The following is a 22,951-nucleotide window of genomic DNA, read 5'->3' on the forward strand; positions in this document are numbered from 1 at the left end:
TGCATTTGAAGATTGTTGGTGGCTTATTGTGTTGGTGACTGTTTACTGTTTCAGCTTTGGAGATCGCTTATGTAATTACTGGTGCATTTTCGTACTGTTGAGTGTTTATGTTTAATGTTCAGAAGCCGTCTGCTTGCTATTGTACTGTTGCTGTTTGCTGTTTAATGCCTGGAGGCTGTGGGCTTGTTCGCTGCAGCTCTCTTTGCTTCTGTAGCCTGGAATCTGGAACCACTGCCAGTGCTGGAGAGGGGGGGGGGGGGGGGGGGGGGGGGGGGGGGGGGGTGTGCTCTCTTGCTCTTCCGCCATGCTCTGTGTTGGTGTGTCTTTTCTGTTGCATTGTTCTGCTCACCCTGGGCAACTTTGTACTGATGCGGGTCTACTGCTGGAGCAGCTGGTGGGGCGGGGGAGGGGAGAGATTTCGTACTGTTGACTGTTTGTTGTTTGATGTCTGGAAGCTGTGTGTGTATATGCTGCTGCCCTCTTTGTCTAAGGTCTAGAATCTGGAAAGGAGTGCTCTCTCGCTCTTCCGCCATGCTCTGTACAGTGTGACTTTCCAGCACATTGTTGCACTACCCCTAAGCGACTTTCCACTGATGCGAGTCTGTTGCTGGGAGCTGCGGGAGGGGGAGAGAGCGTCGGGTTAATTTGGATGCTGGTAACTTCCTCATATTGCTGACTGTTCAATGAAATGTGTGTTTGGTTTTCTTTGTATAAATCCACTGTTGTGGCTTTGTGCTTATACCAATACTATGCAGTGAACAGCTGCCTGTGTCTATAGCACAATGCTTTTCCTTGTCTGTTACTGGTTAATGCACTGTGTGGACTCTTACATAGTTTGTTTTTACCTTTTTTTCAACAAGATATTGTTAACTGTTAATGAACAAAATATTCCCAAGTGGAATCCCATGGGTAGGTGTGTCATGTCGCAGGTGCGTGTTATTGCTTAGTACCCCAATCAGACTGTGAAGCCTGGACACTTTACCTGAACACTGCAGGCTTCAACAGCACAGAGGCAGCAGCCAACAATCAAACACTGAAGAGATGGGCTGCAGCACTGGTGATATCCCCGTGACCAGAGTGTGGTCTATGGATCACGGAGGTGACCTACACCTGTCCAAGTATGCTCTCAGGGTGGGTCTGAGGTCTGAGCTCCAATGTCCAGGGGCCCCTGCTGTGGCTGGGGGTGCATGTGCAGGGCAGGTCCCCCAGCACAACTGGCTAGTAAGATGGCATCGAGAGAGAAGGTGGGAAGCATAAGGGTGGAGGAGGCTTTGGGAATGTGAGTACACCGGGGTGGAAGCATTAACCGATTGTTGGTCTCTCAACCTCACCAATTCCTTACAGATATCACATTATGGATGATATTTTGGATACTTCAGCAGCTTCCCGCAGACCAGGTTGGTTCTTGGGGGATAACAGGTACCCATTTAGGTCCTAGTTAATGACGCCAGTGTGGAGGTCAGTGACTGGTGCAGAGACCCGATATAACGAGGCTCGTATTATTGACTGGTGCACGGACTGCTTAAAATGCAGTTCCATTGCCTTAACCGCTCTGACAGTACACCTTGGACCGTTACCCACTTTGTGGTGGTCTTCTGTACCCTCCGCAACCTGACACAGCAACGGGGCGAAATGCTGGAGGTGGAGGAGGGGAAATATGCGGCCTCGTCAGAGGAGGACAACAAGGAGGAGCAGGACCAGGAGGGGCTGGAGGACAAGCCCAAAATGGACCCGAGGGAGCAGCCGGAGGATGGAGGACTTGCGGGAGGCAACGGTCCTGCATGCCCGGAGGATTTTCATAGAACATGACTTTGTCCGCCATCTCACCCCCTACCCCATTCCACCTACCGTCCCTCCCTTCCCCCACCCAAGCTGCCTTGTGGGGGGCTGGTGCCAGGAGGAGGGCAACTGGGACAGGAGGGTGCTGGACAGCCCAAAGTGCAGAATAACATGACAGAGACTTCAATCATGACCCGAACTGTCCCTAGCTACTTATGGTCCCCCCCTCCCCCAGTGATCGTCAATCTGATGCCGCTATGTCTAGGTATGTATCCAGAATGCACATCAAAGGAGGCAGCCTGCTGCTTACCGTGCCCTGTGGCCTTTGATGCCACTGGTGGGTGTTCGCTGGAGGGCTTGGGGCAGGAGGGCCCTGGCCGACCTGCTGATTGCCTCTGACACGCTGCACCGTGTTCCACCAGCTGACCCTAAGGTGTATCATTGTCGGGGGGGGGGGGGGGGGGGGGGGGGGGGGGGGGGGGAAGACTCGGGAGAGCTGGTGGCCACCACCATCTCCCTGTAGGGAGGCTCTAGGTTGGCCTCAAGTGCTCCCTTCTCTTGGTGGGTGACCATAGGGCCCTGAGGGCCACCTTGGGATGGAGGGGCAGCTGGATTGAGCGGCAGAGGCCATTGCATCTTCTGGCTCTGCCAGCCCTGGTGTCTTTCCATTGTCTGCACCATGGTATTGATGCCGTCAGCAATGCCCCTGAACAACTGGGTCACCCCAATAACCCCCCCCCCCCCCCAAAATCTTTATCCAAATGCATTTACAATGGAACATAGAAAATAGGAACATGAAGAGGCCATTTGACCCGTTAAATCTGCTCCACTATTCATTATGTTCATTGCATATGAAATGAAAATGAAAATCGCTTATTGTCACGAGTAGGCTTCAATGAAGTTACTGTGAAAAGCTCCTAGTTGCCACATTCTGGCGCCTGTTCGGGGTGGCTGGTATGGGAATCGAACCGTGCTGCTGGCCTGCTTGGTCTGCTTTAAAAGCCAGCGATTTAGCCCAGTGAGCTAAACTTATCATCCAACAGGTAACTAGTTCCAGCTTTCCGCCCATATCCTTTGATCCCTTTAGCCCCAAAAGCAGTATCTAACTCCTTTGCACAGTGTTTTGGCTTCAACTGCTTTATTTGTTAGAGAATTCTGCAGAACTCTCTCTTGGCAAAGAGATTTCTCCTCATCTCCGTCCTAAATGGACTACGCTGTATTCTCAGACCGTGAGTCCTGGTTCTGGACTGCCCCACCATCGGGAACATCCTTCCTGCATCTACCCTCTCTCCAACTGTTAGAATTTAGTAGTTTGCTATGAGATTCACTGACATTCTTCTGAACAGCAAATATGATCCTCATGTCAGTCCTGCCATCCCAGGAATCGGTCTGGTAAACCTTCTCTACACTCCTTATATAGCAAGAACAATCTTACAAGGAGGCCAAAAGGACACACAATACTCTAGGTGTGGTCTTACAAGGCCGTATATAATTGCAGCAAGACAACCCTGCTCTTGTACTCAAACCCTCTCGCTATGAAGGCCGACATACCATTTGCCTTCTTTACCACCTGCGACATCTTCATCGACTGGTGTATAAGGACTCACACAGGTCTCGAAGCATATGCCCCTCTCTCAATCCGTAGTCGAAGCCATTCAGATAATCTGCCTTCCTGCTTTTGCTATCAAAATGAATAATCTCATTTATCCACATTATACTGCATCTGACATACGTTTGTCCACTCTAAATCACATTTTAGCATCGCAGCATCATCCTCACAGTTATCCTCCCACCCCGCTTTATGTTATCTGCAAATTTTTCTCCCTCATCTAAATTGTTAGTATACATTGTGAATATCTGGGGTCCCAGCACCACTCTCTGAGGTACCCCATTAGTCACTGCCTGCCATTTAGAAAAAGACCCTTTTATCCTATTGTTTCCTGTCTGCCAACCATCTCAATGTACTACCTCCAATCCCATGTGCTTTAATTTTACATGGGACTTTGTTGAAAGTCTTCTGAATGTCTAAGTAAGCCACACCCACTGGCTCCCCCTCATCAACACTACTAGTTACATCCTCCAAGAATTCCAGTAGATTTGTCAAGCATGATTTCCTTTTTACAAATCCCTGCTGACTCTGACCAATCCTGCCGCTGTTTTCCAAGTGCTCTGCTATTAAATCTTTTAGAATGGACGATAACATTTTTTAAACTATCGATGTCAGGTTGATTGGTCTCTAATTCCCGGTTATCATAGAATTTACAGTGAAGAAGAAGTCATTCGACCCATTGGGTCTGCACCGCTCACTGGAAAGAGCACCCTACCTAAGCCCACACCTCGACCCGATCCCCGTTAACCCCACCTAACCTTTTTGGACACTAAGCATAGTCAATCCACCTAATCTGCACATCTTTGGAATGTGGGAGGAAACCGGAGCACCCGAAGGAAACCCACGCAGACACGGGGAGAACGTGCAGACTCCGCACAAGCAGTGACCCATGCCGGGAATCGAACCTGGGACCCTGGAGCTGTGAAGCAACTGTGCTAACCACTTTGCTACTGTGCTGCCCTCTCTTTTTAAATAGTGGGATTACATCAGTTACTCTCCAATCTGTAGGAACTGTTCCAGAGTCTATAGAATCTTGGAAGATGACCACCAACAGATCCAATATTTCTCGGGCCACTTCCTCATGTACTCTGGGATATTATCAGGCCTTCAATCCCACCAATTTTCCAACATCATTTCCCTCTGAATACAGATTCCTTTTAGTTCTTCCCTCTCACTAAACCATGTTCCCCAACATTTCTGGTGTGTTATTTGTGTTTCCCTTTGTGAAGACAGAACTAAAGTATGTATTTAGTTGGTCAACCATTTCCTTATTCTCCAATACAAATTCCCCTGTTTCTAACTGTAAGGGTGTGGTAGTCTGTGTAGAGGTATTACGGTACCTCGTAATGCTGGAACACCATTGGTAGATAATGTATGCTTTCCATTGGTAGAGCCTGTATGGTAGCTCCGCGTCTGCAAGGCTGGGTATAAGAGCCCGTGCCGCCCCAGCAGTTTAATTTCTGTACCTGAGCTGCTGGGGGAAACATCTAGCTTATTAAAGCCTTCAGTTAGACTACAACCTCACTTTAGTAGTCATTGATCACGCATCAATTTAATAAGCTAGATTTAAAGAATGGAGCTCCGAATCAAGCCGGAGTGTCTGCAACTCAGCCCCCACGCAGTAAACTCGGCGGCGACTTTCAAGCACTGGCTAGCGTGCTTCAACGGCTACCTCAGAACGGCAGAAAACACACCCACAAGGGAACAGAAACTGCAGATTCTGCACTCGAGGGTGAGCCCAGAAGTCTACACCCTCATCGAGGATGCGGACGACTTCGATACCGCGATGGAGTTGCTGAAAGGACAATACATTCGCTCTGTAAATCAGGTCTATGCCCGGCATCTACTAGCGACGAGGCGACAAATTCCTGGTGTGTCACTGGAGAATTCTACCGTGCGCTCCTAGTGTTGGGGAGAAACTGCAGCTGCTCGCAAGTTTCAGCAAACGACCACACTGAACTGTTGATTCGGGACGCTTTCGTTGGGGGTATGCTGTCCTCTCAAGTCCGCCAGCGTTTGCTGGAGAAAGAAACTCTAGGCTTCAGGAGGCACGGGCCCTTGCCGGCTCCCTGGATGTGGCCTCCCAAAACACCCGTGCCTTTGTCCTCAACCGCACGGCAGCCCCCTGGGCAGCGTGGAACCCCTCTGCAGCCGACTCCGAGGCGATGCCCCACACTCCCCCACAAGCTTGCGCTGCAAGATGGCCCGGCAACCCCGGGGGGCCCCGCTGCTATTTTTGCGGGAAGCCAAACACCGCTGCCCAGCCCGTTCGTCCACATGTAAAGCGGCAAAAAGGGCCACTTTGTGGCGGTATGCCAGGCCTGGGCGGTCGCTGCGGTCTCCGGAAGCGAATGCGGACCGCCACTACATCTCTCTCCACGGGCCCCGTGCGGCCAGCGAGTGCCGCCATCTTCCTCCTCCAGGGCCATGTGTGGCCTCCGGGCACCACCATCGTGTCCTGCTGATGCCGCGTGTGATGGATGGGCGCCGCCATTTTGTGCACCCACAGCCATGTGCAACTAGTGGGTGCCGCCATCTTGGATGGACTCCCAGGACCTCGGTGCAGATATGACCACACACTGCCCGACGAGAACACCCAGCTGCTGCCACGATTAGCCTCGGTGACCCTGGACCAGTCTCAGCCTCGAACACTCTCAACTGCTACTAGAACAGCGCTGATCAACGGACACGAGACGTCCTGCTTAATCGACTCTGGGAGCACGGAGAGCTTCATAAACCCCGACATGGTAAGGCGCTGTTCTCGCCCCATTCATCCAGTTAATCAAAAAATCTCCCTGGCCTCCGGTTCTCACTCAGTAGAGATAAAGGGGTTCTGTGTAGCAAACCTCACGTTTGGGAAGAGAGTTCAAAAATTACCGGCTCTACATCCTTCCCCACCTCTGCGCGGCCACACTCCTAGGGTTAGACTTCCAGTGCAACCTCCAAAGTCTAACTTTCAAATCCGGCGGCCCTATACCCCCTCTCACTGTCTGCACCCTCGCGACCCTCAAGGTCGATCCGCCTTCCCTGTTTGTGAACCTCACCCCGGATTGCAAACCCGTTGCCACCAGGAACAGACGGTACTGTGTCCAGGACCGGATCTTTATTAGGCCAGAGGTCCAACGGCTACTGAGGGAAGGAGTCATCGAAGCTAGCATCAGTCCCTGAAGAGCTCAAGTAGTGGTGGTAAAGACCGGGGAGAAGAGTAGGATGGTCATCGACTACAGTCAGACCATCAACAGGTTTACGCACCTGGACGCGTACCCTCTCCCCCACATATCCGACCTGGTAAACAGGATCGTGCAATACAAGGTCTTCTCCACGGTGGACCTTAAGTCCGCCTACCACCAGCTCCCCATCCACACGAGTGACCACAAGTACACTGCGTTCAAGGCAGATGGGCGGCTCTACCACTTTTTAAGGGTTCCCTTTGGTGTCACTAACGGAGTCTCAGTCTTCCAACGAGAGATGGACCGAATGGTTGACCGATACGGTTTACAGGCAACATTCCCGTATCTCGATAACGTCACCATCTGCGGCCACGACCAGCATGACCACGACACCAACCTCCGAAAATTCCTCCAGACCGCAAAAATCTTTAACCTCACGTATAACAAGGATAAATGCGTGTTTAGCATCGACCGCCTAGCCATCCTCGGCTACGTAGTGCGAAATGGAGTTATAGGCCCCGACCCTGAACGCATGCGCCCCCTGATGGAGTTTCCCCCTCCCTCACTGCTCCAAGGCCCTGAAGCGCTGCCTAGGTTTTTTTTCATACTACGCCCAGTGGGTCCCCAACTATGCAGACAAGGCCCGTCCTCTGATCCAATCCACAGCTTATCCCCTGTTGATAGAGGTCTGCCAGGCCTTCAGCCGCATCAAAGCAGACATTGCAAAGGCCACGATGCACGCAATCGACGAGTCCCTCCCCTTCCAGGTCGAGAGCGATGCATCTGACGTAGCTCTGGCGGCCACCCTCTACCAAGCGGGCAGACCCATGGCCTTCTTCTCACGTATCCTCCATGCTTCCGAAATCCGCCACTCCTCAGTCGGAAAGGAGGCCCAGGCCACAGTAGAAGCTGTGCGACATTGGAGGCATTACCTAGCCGGCAGGAGATTCACTCTCCTCACTGACCAACGGTCGGTCGCCTTCATGTTCGATAATGCACAGCGGGGCAAGATAAAAAATGATAAGATCTTGCGATGGAGGATCGAACTCTCCACCTATAACTACGAGATCTTGTATCACCCCGGGAAGCTAAACAAGCCCCCTGGTGCCCTGTCCCGCGGCACATGTGCCAACGCACAAGTGGACCGCCTCCGAGCCCTCCACGAGGACCTCTGCCACCCGGGGGTCACTCGCTTCTTCCATTTTGTCAAGACCCAGAACCTGCCCTACTCCATCGAGGAGGTCAGGACAGGCACCAGGAATTGCCAAATCTGCGTGGAGTGCAAGCCGCACTTCTACCGGCCAGAGAAAGCGCACCTGATAAAGGCGTCCCGTCCCTTTGAACGCCTCAGCATGGACTTCAAAGGTCCCCTCCCATCCACCGACCGCAACACGTACTTCCTGAACGTGATTGACGAGTACTCCCGATTCCCATTCGCCATCCCCTGCCCCGACATGACCGCAACCACTGTCATCAAAGACCTCCATAGCATCTTTACACTGTTCGGGTTCCCCGCTTACATACATAGTGATAGGGGATCCTCCTTTATAAGCGACGAACTACATCAATCCCTGCTCAGCAAGGGCATTGCCTCGAGCAGGACGACCAGTTACAACCCCCAGGATAATGGACAGGTAGTGAGGGAAAACGGAATGGTCTGGAAGACCGTCCTACTGGCCCTAAGGTCCAGAAATCTCCCAGTCTCCCACTGGCAGGAAGTCCTCCCGGATGCCCTCCACTCCATCCGGTCACTGCTTTGCTCCACGACCAATTAAACACCTCACGAATTTCTCCTTGTCTTCCCCAGGATGTCCACCTCTGGGACCTCGCACCCGACCTGGCTGGCAGCTCCCGGACCCATCCTGCTCCGAAAACACGTGCGGGCGCACAAGTCGGACCCGTTGGTCGAGAGGGTCCATCTTCTCCACGCTAACCCCTAGTACGCCTAGGTGGCGTACCCCGATGGCCAACAAGACACGGTCTCCCTACGAGACCTGGCGCCCGCCGGATCCCCACGCACACCCCCGCCACCAGCACACCCCGAAGACGCTCCCTTCCCAGGTCAATCAGCTCCCCCACCAGCGCCGTCTAGGGGTGTTGAAGCTGCCACAGAGATCGAAACCACGCTCCTGGAGTCACAGACGCCCGAACCTCCACCCGCATCACCATCAAAGCTTCAACGATCACAGAGGACGACCAGGGCCCCCGATCGACTGATTGCTTCATTTTAACGTGTATATAGTTAATTGTAAAATTGTAAATAGTTACGATAATAAGGAAAAGCGCTGTACGGTGGCATTACGGTACCTCCATAACCATAACTTCTACCACATTACCATGTTGTAATACCAAGCCACCAACCCCGCCAGACACTTTATTTTAACAGGGGGTGAATGTGGTAGTCTGTGTAGAGGTATTACGGTACCTAGTAATGCTGGAACACCATTGGTAGATAATGTATGCTTTCCATTGGTCGAGCCTGTATGGTAGCTCCGCCGTGCAAGGCGGGGTATAAGAGCCCGTGCCGCCCCAGCAGCTCTCTTTCTCTACCTGAGCTGCTGGGGGGGAAACATCTAGCTTATTAAAGCCTTGGACTACAACCTCACTTTAGTATTCATTGATCGTGCATCAAAGGGATCTACATTTGTCTTCATCAATCTTTTCTTCTTCACATACCTATAAAAGCTTTTACAGTCAGTTTCTATGTTCCCCGCAAACGTATTCATATTTTCTTTTCTCCTTAATCAATCCCTTTGTCCTCCTTTATTGAATTCTAAACTTCTCCCAATCCTCAGGTTTGCTGTTTTTTCTGGCCAATTTGTATGCCTCTTCCTTGGATGTGATACTATCTCTAATTTCCCTTGTAAGCCATGGTTTGGCCACTTTTCCCATTTTACTTTTGCACCAGACAGAAATGAATCATTGTTGCAGTTCCCCCATGTGCTCTTTGAATGTTTTCCATTGCCTATCCACAGTCTTCCCTTCAAGTAACATTTTCAAATCCATCATAGACAACTCATGCCTCAGACCAATTATAGTTTCCTTTATTAATTTTCAGGATCAATTACGTCATTCTCCATTTGATGAAGAATTGTTTTCTTTTTTTTATAAATTTACAGTACCCAATTCATTTTTTCTAATTAAGGGGCAATTTAGTGTGGTCAATCCACCTACCTCGCACATCTTTGGGTTGGGGGGGTAAATCCCACGCAAACACAGGGAGAATGTGCAAACTCCACACGGACAGTGACCCAGGGCCGGGATCGAACCTGTGACCTTGGCGCCATGAGACTGCAGTGCTACCACTGCGCCACCGTGCTGCCCAATGAAGAATCCTATCATGTTCTGGTCGCTCATCTCAAGGGCCATTACATAACTTAGTTGCCAATTATTGTTTTCTCATTTCACAATACTCAGTCTGGGATGGCCTGTTCACTAGTTGGTTCCTCAATGTATGGATCCAGAAAACTATCCAGTATACACACCATCCTCCATGGTATTGTTACCATTTTGATTTGCCCGATCTATATGCAGATTAACGTTGCCCATAATTACAGATGCTCTTTTTATTGCACCTGTCTCTAATTTCCTGTTTAAAGCCATTCCCAACATCACAGTTTGGGGGTCTATATACTACCCCCACTAACGTTTTTTGCCCCTTGGTGTTTCTCAGCATTACCCATACAGATTCAACATCATCGGAGCAAATATCCTTTCTCACTTTTGCTTTAATTTCCTCTTAAACCAGCAATGCAACTCCCACCACCTTTTCCAGTTTGTCTGTCCTTCCTAAATACTGAATACCCCTAGACATTCAGTTCCCATCCCTGGTCACCCTGCAGCCATGTCTCTGTAATCTCAACTATATCATACCCATTTACATTTTTGCCCGATTAATTCATCCACTTTATTGCAAGTGCTTTGCACATTGAGACACAAAGCCCTCAGGCTTGTCTTTTTAACCTTCCTTGTCCCATCCCATTACTTTTCTTTGAGGCCTTGTTTGATTCTGTCCCTTGATTTCTCTGCCTATCATTTTTCTTATTCCCCTTTCTGTCTTTTGTTCTTGTCCTTGATTCCCCTCCTCTGACTCTTGCATAATTTCCAACCCCTGCCATTTTAGTTTAAATCCTCCCCAACCGTTCAAGCAAATACACCTCCTAGGACATCAGTCCCGGTCCTGCCCAGATGTAACCTGTCCAGTTTGTATGGGTTTCACCTCCCCCAGATTTGGTCCCAATGTCCAAGGAATCCCCCTCGCACCCTCTCTTCAGCCTTGTATTCATCTAATATATCATGCCTTTTCCACTTTGAATAGCATGGGGCACTGGTGGTAGTCCTGAGATCACTACCTCTTGAGGTCCCACTTTTCAACTTATGTCATAACTCCCTATATTCTGCTTTTAGGACCTCATCCATTTTTTACCTGTGTCATTTGTACCACCGTGCACCATGACCACTGGCTGTTCACCATCTACTTTCAGATATTTCCGATGTCACTCTGAGACACCCTTGACCCAAGGATGGCAACATACCATCCTGGAATCTCATTTGCAGACACAGAATTGTCTATCTATTCACCTTATAATTGAATCTTCTTTAACTATTGCATTCACACATGTTTTATTCCCGCCCTGTGCAGCAGGGCCAATGAATGGTGCAACAAATTTGGCTGTTGCTGCTGTCTCCTCAGTGACCATTCCCCTCAATAGTATCCAAAGCTGTATATCTGTTTTGCAAGAGAATGGCCACAAGAGATTCCTGAACTGCCTGCCCAGAGCCTGTAAACATCCTGTTTTAAAACTGGCCCAAAACTCAGCTTCTTCCAAACCAAACAGCAAACTTTAGTTAGTACTAAATTTAAAAAAAGATTAGACTCTAGATGGATTTTAATGGTTAATTTCTCAGTCACCCTTTTGTGAGGGCCGTGAAGAATCCAGCACGAATTTGTAGAATCAAAATAAATTACTTTATTTACAATTACATATATACAACAACAGCAGCAGTACTCCACCACTGCTCTCTCCTCTCTAGCTGGTTCAACACAAGCCAGCTCCATTTATGCAGATGACTCTGCTAATGATTTCTTTGCCCTCCCCACTGGGGGAGCTCATACTCACTAAGGACTGTGGGATCGGCAATAGTCTCCAGCCAGTAGTAATCAGGCAGGCTATAACATTCCTACCTCCCAAAGTCCGAGGAATGTACTGAAGAACCTGGCGAAGGAGGGCGTTGGACTCGTTTTGCCGCAGGACGGACACTATTTGCACGAGGAGCTGGATCAGACTGCGTGTAACGGGAAGGAGGACGGCGCTTCCACGATGAACGGCGTAACGGTTGTACATCCATGGGCCATGGGACCGAGCACTCCCCTCAGAGGCGTCCTGAGTCTCCATCTCGGAGACAGAGTCCAAAGCCTCCGTCATCTTGGCATCCCTATCTCCACATGGTTCTGCAATGCCCCACGCAGGTTTTGAGTGCGGCGCCAGAGGAAGATTGTGAGGATGTACCTCCACTGTGTCTGGCCTTTAGGGCTGTTGAAGTGAGCTCCTGGGGTGGGCAATCTTTGGAAGAGGCGGCCTTCTGGACAAAACGTGGTCTAAATGCTTGCGCTGGAGATGACCCCGGGCTTGCACCTGGTTAGCAATCGGACCCGTTTGTCTAAAGATAATGCCAGGTTCCCACTGGGCACCACCAGCAGAATTTTGAACCAACACCTGGTCACCAGGCCCAATCTGCCGAATCGGCCAATGCCGAGAAAGACCATGCCCCTGCCATTTGTGAGTGCGCTGTACCTTTGCGCCAATATTCGGGAAAACCATGCTAAGGCGGGTGTGAAGTCTCCGGCCCATTAGGAGTTCCGTGGGAGTTACCCCAGTCTCCGCATGTGGACTAGTCCTTTACAAAAACAAAAAACCCAAACGACGACAATTGTTTCACCCGCCAGAAAGCGGTTTCTTGTGTTTGATCCCAAACCCAGCTGTGATTCTTCTTCAACAGAAGTTGCAACGGGGCCAGCGTAGTTGCCAAATTGCGGAGGAACTTCCCGTAATAGTTTACAAGGCAGAGAAAAGAACGAAGGTGCAAACATTCGCGGTCCACCCGGTAACCCAGGTAGACCACTTCCTTCGCCTGAAAGACTCATATTGTAGACTCCAGCCTCTGAGAAGTATCTAAGGACAGCTTCCAAATTTTCCAAATGTTCCTGCTCCAACGTCTCTGTAATCAAAACGTCGTCACAGTAAACAGTGACACGCTGTAAACCTCTCAAGGTGCCCTCCATGACGCATTGAAAGATAGTGCAGGCAGATGATACTCCAAAGGGCAACCATGTATTTTTATACAGTGTGTATTAATAGTTATATATGGCCTTCCAGAAACTGTTTCAAGAATGTGCGGCCACTGCAGCCACAAATGGAGCAACAGGTCCCGACCCAACAGGCTGGGCCTAAGGCCGCGCACCACGATAAGCGGGAAACCCCTGGCATTCATAAGCAACAGGGGTCATTGTAGTTCCAGCAATGTCCAATGGTTCCCCCGTTTGGGTGGCCAAGCTGGCCTGTGTATCGGTTAATGTAAGGGTCTGTATACCCTGCTTGCTGTGGTTGAATGTCCTCTGGGCGATCAGGGAGACCGCTGTGCCAGTGTCCAACTCCATCTCAAGCGGGTGATTGTACTGTCACCTTAATGGGGCCACACAGGGAGCAGCCACACAATGCAGTTGTAGGCAGTCATCCTGCGTCTCCACATCCTCGGGAGTAGTCCCTGTAGGTACATCGAAATGGAAGGTATGGACCCTGGGCTGGCCCCAGTTTCTGTTGGAATGAAGGAGCCTCTGGTGCCCCACCCCGGACAAGCGTCTGCGATGGGATCGGCGCTCACAAGTCCAATACTGACATGGTTCTCCATCGATTCTGGAGAAGGCTCCCTTTGGGGAGGAACATCCGGCGGCCACTGGTGTCAATTCAGACGCCGCCCAGCCCAAGATACGGCAGGAGTGAGGGGAGACGCTTTTGTACAGAAAGGGTTGCGCCCCAAGGCATGCACCTCCTTTCCCTGAGCTCTCTCGGGACAACGCTATCTGAACGGCCTGCTGAAAAGTCAATGTTGGCTCGGCTAACAACTTTCTCTGAGTGGCCGCGTTGTTAATACCGCAAACCAAACGGTTGCGTAACATTTCTGACAAAGTCTCATCAGAGTCACAGTACTCCACAATCCTGCGTACCCTGGATAGAAACTCAGCAAGGGATTCTCCTGGGGTCCCTTCTGCAGTATTAAACCAGTAATGCTGGCACCCCATGAAAAAAAAAGAATGAAGTTGCACTCCCCTGCATTGAAGACACCCATGGATGGCCAGTCAACACTGCCAGATCCATTAAGACAAACGAAAGGGCCAGACAAGGTGCAAAGCTGGCCATATGGGAAGAAGATTTTTAAGGCAGAAGATAGCATCAGGCTTGTCCATGAAATTGGAGGCCAAACAAGTGTCTACATTATTATATTCAGCAGATCCAATAGTCAAGAACATAATTCACAGACAAGGAATAAACAACTTTGAAGATGTCGGGATGTCCTGTGACACTTAAGATGCAATAATATTTTGGTGCGACTGAAATTTAACAATACACTCCGAAAACCCAGGGAACCCATAAACTCTTTCATAACTGAGTTATACCGATTGGCTGAAGGCTGTGAATCTAGTGACCTCAATTCTAAGTTCACAAGAGACTGACTACTCGTGGGAATGTCGGATGATACTTTTTCAGATGTACCACAATCTAAAAGAAGATCTGACTTTGGGAAAATAGTCATCCAAATCATCAGATGGTTAAGAGTCCACCAGCAAAACCAATCCATTTTGTGTGGCAAAATAAAAACTGTTCTACAGAGCAACCCCAATAGACAACTCAAAGCAGCAAAAAGGGAAGGAGATCCCAAGCCAAAGAAAACAATAACCAAGAAAAACACAGGATGGTTCCACGTCATTGCTATGCCGCATAAAGACCACACAAGGACGAGCAGTGCCCAACATTCACTGTGAGGTGCTTTCACTGCAGCGACCTGCGCCATTTTGGAAAGATGTGCATGTCCAAAACTTCAAAACATGCAGAGGATCCCAACTTCATGAGGCAGATGAGCCATACCAAGAAGTCTAAGAATTATTCTTGGAAAAAATTCAGGCCTCCAGATTCATATTTTGGAATTCTGACAAGTTAGTGGTCACCTCATGAATATCAAATTCGACACATGAGCCAGTGTGATGGCCCCTTTTGGATAAGGAACTGTGGTTCGTGAAACAATGTCTGAAGCCAGCTACAACATAGTTATTACACATCAAGCTCCACATTGTGGTCAACGCTCCAATATAAAAATTAAAACAAAAAACTAAGCATAATACTGTGCACGCTGGAATCTGAAACAAGATCAGAGAACGTTGGAAAAGCTCAAACAGATCTGGCAGTGTCTGTAGGGAGAGTTAACATTGAGTCCGCCTGATACTTCATCAGAATTAAAGAGACAGTGAAATGTATTGGAGATTAAATTGTAGCTGGGAGAGATTGCAACAAGATGTAGCAACTTTAAGAACAAGAGAAACATGGCCTGATGCGTGTATGTGTGGGTGTGTGTGAGCATGTGTGTGTGTGTGGGGGTGGGGGGGTGGGGTGGGGTGGGGGAGTTGCAGAGAGGATTTGGCTGTGAGACAATAAAAGAGGAGAAAGGTTGCAGTCCTAATTTATTGATTTTCTTTGAGTAGGTGACCATGTATGTAGATGAGGGTAGTGCAGTTGATGTAGTTTACATGTATTTCAGCATCCACTCCTGCTGTACTGTCTGGGGAACCACCTAAGCATAGTGTTAGGGCCCTAAGGCCAGAAGGCTAGACATCATTTAAGTTGGCACGGGTACAGCTACGTTATGGGGGCTCGGGCACAGATCGGTAAATATTTGTTCACAATAAACACCTGTTACAACTTGCCTCGGTGCTCTGTTTGATGGGACTGAGGGGTGGGATGGCCGGGTTGGCCTGGGGTGGGGAAGGAGACTGGTGCAGCCCTGTGGGTGGAATGTGCTCCCCCCACCCCGCGCTCCCTGACCGTTCCCACCCCCCCCCCCCCAGCCCGGAGACCCGGTGCAACCTTGAAATGGAATGGTCAGCTCGCAAGCAGGGACCACCCAAATGGATGGACGGTGGAATATGATGCGGCGCACCAAAGCTCATCACAGAGCAGGTTGTCATCATCCTCCATGCCATGGACCAGACCCGCTGTTACTGTTAGAATTCCTCCTAAACCAAAAAGGGTCGATATTCTAAATGGTGAACAGGGATTCTCACTCCCTGACTTCTGTGCAGGCTTAGGTAGGTGCTATTCAGATCAAACTATGCTTACAAGTTATTCCGTGGTATAACCCATATCTTCGCAGAAGAATTTTACCTACTTACCACTTAGTACCATCGATATCCTGGGTCCTGCGTTTCCACGTAAGTAAAGTAGGCTTTGTAATAACCACTGTTTCAGGTTAAAATGTTTAAGTTATTTTATTATTATATTTTTTCTTTTAAAAGATGCAATCACCGTCTTTACAGAAAAGTAAAAAGATCTTGCTTCTGGATCCTTCTGGTTGGTTGAAGGGACCTTCAGGTCCACTTTGACAATCACTCTTCTTTAAATTCTTTTGGCCTTCCTCAGGTGTATTCGCTGTTCTGCTCAATTGCTATGCTCTATCTTTCCCATGTACCGAGCTGTGAGAGCTGACTCTGAGCTGACTCTTGTTCTTCTCTACTTCTCTGTCTACTGTCCCCTTTCTCAGGGTTTGTATATCTTTCTAACAGTTATTTCATTTTTATGACTTTATTGCAAAGTAACTTTTATTTCACTTGGATTGTAAATTTAATCTAAATTTTCCTAACACAACTAAGTATTCATTTTGAGCATGACCTCAGCTCATAGATCTGATTACATTGTTTCCTTTGTGATGTTCAAAAATGCTTTGATTTCAAAGGTGGTGTGACTTTTGATTCCTGTCATTTCTATAGTTTTATTATTATCAAATTGTGCTCCCAGCAAATAATTTTGGACTTTAATTTGGGTCTAATTTGTATTATCGTAGACACGTTATCTGCAGCTTTCTTTAATTTACCTGTATCAGCAGAACTTCACACCTATAAATTTGTCACCTATTTCAACTGAACCTCATCCATTCTTTTCCAGCTGCTTACTTAACTTCAATGAAGGTGTGAAATATTGCTTTTATCTTTATACTAAAGATTCACTGATTGTGTCTTGAAAGACCTGCTTGGTTTGTTTGCTAAGCCTGCTTGACCAAGGCTATCTGCATTTTACAATCCTCTCCTGGCAGCTGCTGTTAACCCTTCGATTTTTCCCTACATTCTCTCATGTTTCTTAAATCAGGTATTACCAAACTTCCATGTTTCAAATGACATATCTTTCCATATTTTCAATTACACTCCTCATAGCGCTACAGATATCTATAATGGAGAGTGATGCAACCAGGCAGCTTGGCGGGATGGGAAGTGAGGGGGAGTGCGTTTTGGATGTGGTGTCCGTGCCCCTGGCCAGCCCCCCCACCACCCTCTCCCATCTAGTCTGGAGGCACCCAGAGCGTCCCGTGAGCGTTGGCCTTGCCGCACACATGATGCGGCCTTCCATGCCTGCCTGGCCCCATATCCTGCTCGCCCTCCCCCTCCCCCTCATCCTCCTCGTCAGACAAGGCCTGCTCTTCCTCTTCATCCTCCTCCTCCAGCACATCGTACCTCCGCTGCGCAATGTTGTGGAGGATGCAGCAAGCCACCATGATGTGGGTGACCCTCTCAGCCACGTACTGGAGGGCCCCTGAACCGCATCTTCAGGACACCAAAGCACTGGTCAATCACACCCCTGGTCGCTGTATGGGCATCATTGTAGGGAGTCTCTGCATCGGTCTGTGGCCTCCATATGGGCATCATCAGATACGGCCACAGCAGGTAACCCTTGTCACCCAGGGGCCAACTCCTTAGCCGTCGTTGGTGGGGGGTGAGGGGGTTGAACATGTCAGGGATCTCCAAATGTGCCAGGATAAAGGAATCGTGCACACTGCGTGGGTGTTGGGCACAGAGGTGAATGATGCGTAGTTGATGGTCACATGTCAGCTGCACGTTATTTGAGTAGTACAACTTTCGGTTTATGTCGAGCGGCCTGTTATTCGCAGGTGCCTGTAGGGGGACATGCATCCCATCTATCGTCCCCTGGACTCTGTGGTGCCCATGGAGGTTGATGTGGGGGTAGCCCTGGGTAGTCCGCCGGTGGGTTGCGGCCAGTTGGGGGTGTTTGGGGTGGGAGGACGGTGTGGCGGAGGGGTGGGATGTGTGAGTGGGCGCACCCATACGGCCGGTGTCACTATGTAGAACCAGGGGCTGGGGTGGGATGTCAGTGGAGGGCAGCAAGATGGCCACCGTAAAGGCGGTCCATGCCTGGACACCACCCAAGCCCCGTGAAGGGGTCACTCCAGCCACTCGCCTTGTTCTCCCCATTCGCCTCCACCCAGCCAGTACAGCCAATGTCCGGGCCAGCAGCCTGCAGACGCTCCTTTCCCTGCCCTTCCTCTTCTCCCTCTCTCTCAGCAGCCACCACGCCAGGTTCATGATTTATGAAACCACAAGTGAACCGCGCCATCGGGAACTCAGCCCATCGGATGCAGAGAATCGCGGAGGCCCCAGTAAATACTCGGTCAGGACCACTGATGGCGATTAAAAGCGGTGTGATGGATAATCGCGATTTGGCGTCAAACCGGTGTCTACCGCGATTTTGGCGTCGGAGGCTATTCTTCACCCCATCGCGTTTCCCAATTTCGACATCGGCCGATGGAGAATCCCGCCTCAGGTTTTTGAAATAACACAAGTACCAGTTGATTCAGAGACTGAAAGTTATGGAGACTGCCATGATGGAATTGTGTTGTCACTGAGTTTGAATCATTGATGAATATTTTGATGGCTGATTCATTCAACTGTGCAGGTTTAGAGAACAGTTGCACTTCCACAGAGTGTGGGGCGGATTGGCTTAACTGCTACCTGACTCTCTTGATGAAATGGATTGGCGGAAGGTCAAGGACTATGAAAGCTCCACGTGCTTCAGGTTTCGAGATGACAACATGTTAACATCTTCCAAAAGGATAGTCCTCCATTGCAGGTTAGCTGGGATCAGCCATTTCATCAGAGACATTGATCTTCTTTGAAGAAAGCACAGATGAGGCTTGAAATGAAGAATAACAGAGCAATCATGTTCAGGAAGACTGGATCTACATTTAATAGGTCAGGCCATTACATCTACTGTTCAGGGAGTCAGATATTTCTCAAAGAATTGAGGAAGTCTTGTTAGCTTCTGGGAATAAGAATTTGGTGGAGGAAAAGAAGATTATTTGGAAGTTGCATGAACAGTTTGCAGGTCTGGCACCACGAAAACTGAAAGCTTTACAACAAGATACTGGATGAAGAATACAATGATCTTATTAGGCAAGTCACAACTCAGTGTGAAATTTGTATCAAATATCGAAAGACACTACCACATCCTGTTGTGAGTTTGCCACTAACCAGGGAATGTAATGATGCAGTGGATCATTGAAGGACTTAGAAGCGTGGGACAAAGACAGGGATATTCTTCTGCTATGCTTTATAGATGTGGCAACCAGGTTTAGTCTATCCACAGTAATGCATGAAAATGACAAATAGATCATTGTTGATAAGGCCATGGAGAAATAGGTGGGAAAAGATTTAGGAACATCAACAAAATTCCTGAGAGATAATGGAGAATTTTCAATCAAGAATTGAGTTGTGTAAAAAATGTGAACATCATAGTTATGCACACTGCAGCTATGCGAGAGGAACTATGTAGTGATAGATAATGAAAAAATGGAAAGTCCTATACAACATAATAATCAAACTGTTAAGGTTCATTCTTCAAGGCTAATTAGCACAATATTATATACAGGATGAGCAGGAAAGGCCACTGCTAAATATAAACATTGGTAAAATGTGCAGGATTAAATTCATAGGAACATAGGTATTAGAAGCAGAAATAGGCAATTCAGCCCATTGAACTTGCTCACCATTCAATCAGATCATGGCTGATCTTTTCCTGATCTCAAATCCATGTTCCCACATGCTCCCCATATCCCTTTAACCCATTTTTTAAATCAGAAATATATCTATCTCCTTCTTGAAACCATTTAATGACTCAGATTCCACTGCACTATGGGGCAGCGAGTTCCACAAATTCACCACTCTGCGAGAAGTAGTTCCTCCTTATCTCAAGTTCTAAATCTCCTGTCTCTCAACCTATATGAACCCCTAGTCGCTACATTCCAGCGCCTGTTCGGGTATACAGAGGGAGAATTCAGAATGTCTAAATTACCGAACAGCACAACTTTTGGGATTTGTGGGAGGAAATCAGAAACCTGGAGGAAACCCACGCAGACATGGGGAGAACGTGCAGACTCCGCACAGACAGTGACCCAAGCCGAGAATCAAAGCTGGGCACTGGCACTGAGAAGCAACAGTGTAAACCACTGCCGCACTATGGGGTGCGGGCTCTGGGTTGGCAGGAACACCGGGTCTGGTCCAACGAATGGAGGATGATGACAACCCACTCAGCGATGAGCTCTGGTGCTCCTTATCGTCTGACAATGTCTGACTCCTGAGTCAAACCCGCTAATGATATGCCAATGGCGTTTACTGAACGTGCAGAGTGGAGTGCATTATCGCTGCTGTCGAGGCATCAGAGAATTGTGATTTGGCATGAAAACGTTGCCTGCCATGATTTATGCGTTAAGATCAATTCTCCGCCCAGTCTCGTTTTGCAATTCCGGTGTCAGCCGACGGAAAATCCCTCCCATGGTATTTTTCTGTGAGGTCAATGCTGTTGCAAATGGGCTGCTTGCAGTTCAAGGCAAACCCTGTGATGTTGTATTGGTTTGACAAGAAGACACAGCAGAAATCTTTATCTTGCATGTTGCTTTTCTTTGGGGGTTTCTGTTGAATTTGTGCAATGGCTGATCGATAAAATCAATCAAGAGAGAATTGAAGGTTAAAGCCAGTCTTTATGGGCATTTACATACATAGGTTTATACAATAAGCAAAGCAATTCAAGGGTGACATTGAATCAACATTCTTATCTAGAAAATGTTCATTGTGCCCAATAAATCAGCTCAGATATTCAAAAAAAGAGCATCCAGCATCCAAGGAAGAAACTGGTCAACTGAGAAGTTTGATTGGACAGTTGAATTAGTTGTGCACTCATTTTCCAATTCAGGACAATTTAGCATGGCCAATTCACCTACCCTACACATCTTTTTGGGTTGTGGGGATGAGGCCCACGCAGACACCGGGAGAATGTGCACACTCCACACAGACAGTGACCCGCGAAGGGAGATCGAAGATATGATGAATTGACACAAGTCACCAATTATTAGACTGATGAAGAGAAATGCTTACTGAAAGAGATTGCCAACTGCATTGGAAGACGTTTATAATAATGAAATGGAAAATGGAAAATTGCTTTGTAATTATTTATGGAGTAATATAGCAAAGGGAATGTGAGATTTATAATGTCACATTACACGATTTTGGTTCCATTTGTTTGGGTTGAAAAAATGTCTTCTTGAATTTTATTTTCGAAAGCTTCAATTTAAAAGAAGGCGGGGAATCTGTCAATGTAACAGTAATTATATTGTTAAAGACAGGTGATGAGTATAAATGGACATCGCTGGAACAGTTGGGTGCGAGGCACCAGATTAAGGCTGTCACCTTGCTGAGCTGTTCTGAGAGAAAACTTGCTTGAGGTAAAAGACAAGCCTAGACCTGTTCTCCCCTGTCACCACCACCTGCATGTTAAAGATGTTGTTAAAGACAATGCAAACTCAAAACAGATGGCGATACAAGTAGTGCTGTGCTAGTCATTGTTCCTTTACAGGCAGCACCAACCTGCTCCAAATTTACACAAACCACTTTGTGTTGCGGCTTAAAAAATGGAGTGTGGTTCCTAAGAGATTAATCTGCTGTCATCCATGCGTGGGATCCTGAGTTTGCGTTATCCTGAAGAATGTAATGAATGCTTGATGGATAGTAAATACATAAAGCCAGTAATTGTGTTATATTGATTGTGACTTCTTCTAACATTCATAGATCAAAATGGGATTACTGAGTGGGCTAGAGATGTGAATTTTCTGTTCCAGACTCAGGTAAAATAGGCTCCAGCCATTACTCTGCTCCTGCAGTGCATCCTGGAACAGATTAATTGGGTGAAGTGGAGTCCTAGAAGCAGAGTGATCAGTTTGATAACATGTTAGAATCATATTAATAAGAACTGTATTAAATAAGGACATATAATTACAAACCTAACAGTTACCCACAGAGTAATAAATGAATTAACAACAAAGGCTGAGTTGAGAAGTGACACTTTGTGTACCTGTGTATTTTATGCAGCTGGATTCAGCACATGGAAGCTCAGTGCAATTTTTAAATATGTCTCTCTGGGTAGCATGCCAATAAATCACAGGTATATTGCCTGTAATATAGGATGTTGTCATCCATTTTGAGCTGCAGTTTTCCATTCTTGAGGCATGGTTGATAATGTTCCTATAAACTCCTTGGCTGGTAATATATACTGGCTACCTTAAATAACCTTTTCCATAGGAGGCTCTTGTTTATCGTTTATTGAAATTTTTATGTAACCGAGACTATCTATTCTATGTCGCTGTATTGTTTGAAATTATAGCTTGAGGTTACTGAAACATCAGGGGCAGAATTTTTCCGCAGCCCCACGCCGAAATCGCGTTTGGCGCGGGGACGGAGAATCGATGTTTACGCGGGAATCGTGCCAGGCACCGCTCCCGCGATTCTCCGGTCCCCGGAGAATCTCTTGCGTGCGGATTACATGGTGCGGCTGGGGGGCCATAGACAGAGGCCCCCCAGCGATTCTCCGGGCAAAACTGGCCAAGTTCCCACGGCGTTCCCACGTATTGCCGGTCGGGAACCTCGGGTCCGCGGCCGCCCTGGTGGGGGGGGGGGGGGGGGGGGGGGGGGGGGGGGGGAATCGAGCAGGAGGGAAGCCTCATGGACAGCTGGGGCAGTGATTGAGCGGCTCGCATCCGCGGGCGCGTGCCATCTCGGGGGGACGTACATTGTCGATGTCGGTCTGAGTCCACCATGGCGCAATGCGCGATCACTGCAGGCCGCCGCCGTGCGCATGCATGGACTCCCGACCAAAAGTGCAGGGGCTCGTCTCCGCAGCCAGAGCTGCGAGAAGCACTCCGGAGCCCTGTTAGCCCCCTGCAGGTAAGTGAATTGGTCTTGACTTTTTCAGACCCATTTGTGGAGAATCCAACCCCAGGGCTTGATTTG

Source organism: Scyliorhinus canicula, chromosome 2 (genome assembly GCF_902713615.1).
Source record: "Scyliorhinus canicula chromosome 2, sScyCan1.1, whole genome shotgun sequence".
Classification (NCBI taxonomy): domain Eukaryota; kingdom Metazoa; phylum Chordata; class Chondrichthyes; order Carcharhiniformes; family Scyliorhinidae; genus Scyliorhinus; species Scyliorhinus canicula.